The sequence below is a fragment of the Botryllus schlosseri genome, chromosome 2, assembly GCF_051294905.1.
Source record: "Botryllus schlosseri isolate E-star chromosome 2, Bs_hap1, whole genome shotgun sequence".
NCBI classification, from domain to species: domain Eukaryota; kingdom Metazoa; phylum Chordata; class Ascidiacea; order Stolidobranchia; family Styelidae; genus Botryllus; species Botryllus schlosseri.
The window spans coordinates 8,415,922-8,421,060 of NC_137237.1; positions in this window are offsets into that span (position 1 = coordinate 8,415,922).

Here is a 5,139-nt window from a genome sequence, read left to right on the forward strand (position 1 = left end):
ACCGACTATGACATGATAAATTTTTGACAAGTTATGCTTGGAAGATTGGTTGCATATCGCGAAAAAAAAATAATATACCACTCATATTGATACTGTTACTCCATTGATCGATATTTTCAAACGAGTAAAATTTATTACTTGAGTGTCCCCGCTTAATGTAAATGAAAACTCAGCCGTCTTTTAACATCACAAAGACATTGATAAAAAGTAGGCAATCAAACACAACACTTTGTACGACACTAATTATTGTTCCACACATCTCATTTCATACTAAATGTATACGAAAGATATTCATGACACATGAAAATATTCCCATGCTACAAACCTGTACAATGATCGGTGGTGCTTTCAAACTGTTTCGATATCACAAGAACTTTATTGTCTGAATGGGTGTTCATGTATCTTAATAATCAAATAGTTCAACACAGAACTAGTACGAACAGAAACATCAGAGTTGTTTACACAAAAGTTTGTATGTGCACAGTATGCGAATACCATGTGTAAGTCCAGCACAATTGCGGTATCCATCCGAGTTTAGTTAACGCAAATTTATTACAACAAGCCACGTAAACTTTCGTGAAAGAAAAGCATACTCACTTCCAGAGGGTTATGTCAACGCCATAGCAGTAAATCAGCTACTCCAACAAGAAAGTACATATGTTTTCTAGTCACGGTCCTTACATCTTTCACATAGATCAATCTACTTTGCTAACGAAAAGTGCTGAGTCATCACATGATTGCCCTCACAACAAAACAGCTAGAAGATATTATCATACAAAAATATTCCTAACCCTTTGCGCACCAGTGACAAATCATACAACAAACATTTTTTGTGAGTCGAATTGTTGTTCAGTGTCAAGTCTACCTGTTGAAACGTACATTAAAACAACACAGTCACAATTCAATTAAAACCACGAATCTATTTTCATTTCGTCACATACAGAAAAATAAATTTTCTTTCCCCAACACATACTTGTAACCAATCGCTTTCATTAAACACACAACTCCATAAAAGTATGTAATTTCTACAACATAGACATTCCGACGTAGTCAAGAAATATTTTTATTAATCAAAATCATCGACTTCTGTTTACGGTGTTAGTGTGTGCATGTCATACACGTGGGGCCCGTATTAAAATGGACACGACACAACTGAATGTAAGGAGATAGAAGTCTATCGCATAGATTTACATGTGGTCTTCGCTACGGTTTCAAAAAAAAAAAACGAATCATCTCTTTTGCATTGATCTAGACCGAGCAAGTTAGTTAATGACCATGATTGTGTTTGTCATATGCGAATGATAGGGTTACTGTCAAATCTACATACAACAACCTTCAGGCACTCTTAATAGCGATTTCATTCTCTCCCTTCGTAGTCATATACCCCCAACTCGGCTTTTTTGTTCATCGACAGCTGCGTTTAACAAGACCAACGACACTGAACCCACGACGTTTACCTATGTAAAATTACCACTTTCACTTGGCAGTCCGTCGTTTACCTGGATAAACATATCATTTTCACTTGGAAATATATTTTTTCCTTGGCTAACAAACCTTTTTTCACTTGGAAATCTATTTTTTCCTTGGCTAACAAACCTTTTTTCACTTGTAAATATGTTTTTTCCTTGGCTAACAAACCTTTTTTCACTTGGAAATCTATTTTTTCTCTGGTTAACAAACCTTTTTCCCCGGGTAACAAACCTTTTTCCCTGAGCAACAAGCCATTTTCACTTGGTGGTCCGTCGTTTACCTGAGTAAAAATATCATTTTCCTTTGGGGATCTGGCGTTTACCCGGTGTAACAATACATTTTCGCTTGGAAAAATACTTTTACCTAGAGTAACTAATCATTTTCTCCTGGGTAACAATCCCTTTTCGTCTGGAAACTATCATCTAACTGAGTACCAATACCGTTTTCACTTGGAAATACATTTTTTCCCTGGGTAACAATACCATTTTCGTTTTGAAAACTGACAACCACACCGGTCAATTTGATATTTTTGTATATTGTTACAACGAACAGTGACGGAAATATACACAGACTACCGGTTTCAGAGTACACCCCATCGGTCGTATCACGTCAATATCATCGGTTAACCACATACAATATACTCTTGTACACCGAAATGCACGCTTTGGAAAATTGGACAATAGGCTGCGATAGTTCTGTGATGTCCGGGTTCGTGCTTTAGATTTTCCAGAGTCAAAATGTCTGAATAAAACACCTCCTCGACGACGGTTGGTATGTGGATAACGGTGTTCGGAAAACGGTTGGATTTTTGTCGCCCATCGCGATAACAATTCCTGGTCGAGTTTTCCTCCGGCATGTTTGCTATATTGTGTCTTTATTGGTCAATGTATGTCTCGACATTCAGTTTGAAATCGGAAATGATAAAGTATGTAACCGGATCCGGATATCAACTCTGAATCGATAAACCAATGAACAATATTCAAAGTAAACATGTTACACCCTGTGTTTCCACGAAAAAATACCATCCAGACATACGTCGCGCTTGTTTGCCCACATCAGTATACGCGTAAATGGAGGTGTGTGACATTGCATGCAATGTGTTGGTATACAAACATCGATCCACAGACATTATCATAACCGGTAGTTTTGATGTAGATCGAATGTCACCTGATAACAATGTCATACCAATAAGCCACATTGCAATGACTTTGAGTCAATCTGAAGCATGACATACAGACACACAAACATAGAAACCGTAACATGGGTATTCGCACGACTACCTTTGACAGGGAAAGTGAACTGTACAGTACATACCAATATTGTGATCACAGTCAAATATGCGAACCGTGCACAATCATATACCCAGGTTTTTGTTGGATATGTACGAAACCGATAAATCGATACATTTCTTTTCCCTGGACATCAATAATACAATCGCCATTCAAATACATCACTCGAATGTGAGGTTCGTCTGGTGTAAAATCCATATCAAATAACACCAAAGTGTGCCTTCCGTGTTTTATCATTTCCACCGACGCTTCTTGTCTGTGTCGTAACACTATGGTGTGGGGACTTGAAAAACGACAGATTGTAAAACGGATTGACATGACCAACTGAATCGATGTCAATAGCCTTGTGGTGATGACAGTATCAAAATGCTACCGATATGACGAGACCAACCCGATCTCTTGTAGCGATGACCGTTTCGAAATGTCACCGAACGAAATGGACCCTTACGATGATGTATTTTATGATTGTGTGTGAAATAACGAGGCAGTGTTTGTTCTATTGTGGTGTACGATTGCAGTCTTCATTCCACAGAAACACACCTTATTGGATCACAGTATCAGTCCGAGATTTGCAGAATCACTGTTCACGATATTTATCTGGAGTCGTTATGTGGGAGTAGCGACGTCCATACATCGTGACTGAAAGACTGATTGCAATCATTTCGAGCACCCGTGATTCGATAGTTCACCTTGGTCAAACGCTGCAGCAGAAACCTTCGGTGTCGACATCACGCTGGATATTGCCCGATGTATCCAATTGGTCTGGGTGGTCTGTCTGGAGATAGGGTCATGACTATCTTGTAATGTTACAACGCGATAAAACCATCGACTAAATCAGTGAACGATGTCGAAATATCGATGTAATAGCGCGGACTCAGAGTCATTGCAATGTGGCTTATTGGTATGACATTGTTATCAGGTGACATTCGATCTACATCAAAACTACCGGTTATGATAATGTCTGTGGATCGATGTTTGTATACCAACACATTGCATGCAATGTCACACACCTCCATTTACGCGTATACTGATGTGGGCAAACAAGCGCGACGTATGTCTGGATGGTATTTTTTCGTGGAAACACAGGGTGTAACATGTTTACTTTGAATATTGTTCATTGGTTTATCGATTCAGAGTTGATATCCGGATCCGGTTACATACTTTATCATTTCCGATTTCAAACTGAATGTCGAGACATACATTGACCAATAAAGACACAATATAGCAAACATGCCGGAGGAAAACTCGACCAGGAATTGTTATCGCGATGGGCGACAAAAATCCAACCGTTTTCCGAACACCGTTATCCACATACCAACCGTCGTCGAGGAGGTGTTTTATTCAGACATTTTGACTCTGGAAAATCTAAAGCACGAACCCGGACATCACAGAACTATCGCAGCCTATTGTCCAATTTTCCAAAGCGTGCATTTCGGTGTACAAGAGTATATTGTATGTGGTTAACCGATGATATTGACGTGATACGACCGATGGGGTGTACTCTGAAACCGGTAGTCTGTGTATATTTCCGTCACTGTTCGTTGTAACAATATACAAAAATATCAAATTGACCGGTGTGGTTGTCAGTTTTCAAAACGAAAATGGTATTGTTACCCAGGGAAAAAATGTATTTCCAAGTGAAAACGGTATTGGTACTCAGTTAGATGATAGTTTCCAGACGAAAAGGGATTGTTACCCAGGAGAAAATGATTAGTTACTCTAGGTAAAAGTATTTTTCCAAGCGAAAATGTATTGTTACACCGGGTAAACGCCAGATCCCCAAAGGAAAATGATATTTTTACTCAGGTAAACGACGGACCACCAAGTGAAAATGGCTTGTTGCTCAGGGAAAAAGGTTTGTTACCCGGGGAAAAAGGTTTGTTAACCAGAGAAAAAATAGATTTCCAAGTGAAAAAAGGTTTGTTAGCCAAGGAAAAAACATATTTACAAGTGAAAAAAGGTTTGTTAGCCAAGGAAAAAATAGATTTCCAAGTGAAAAAAGGTTTGTTAGCCAAGGAAAAAATATATTTCCAAGTGAAAATGATATGTTTATCCAGGTAAACGACGGACTGCCAAGTGAAAGTGGTAATTTTACATAGGTAAACGTCGTGGGTTCAGTGTCGTTGGTCTTGTTAAACGCAGCTGTCGATGAACAAAAAAGCCGAGTTGGGGGTATATGACTACGAAGGGAGAGAATGAAATCGCTATTAAGAGTGCCTGAAGGTTGTTGTATGTAGATTTGACAGTAACCCTATCATTCGCATATGACAAACACAATCATGGTCATTAACTAACTTGCTCGGTCTAGATCAATGCAAAAGAGATGATTCGTTTTTTTTTTTTGAAACCGTAGCGAAGACCACATGTAAATCTATGCGAT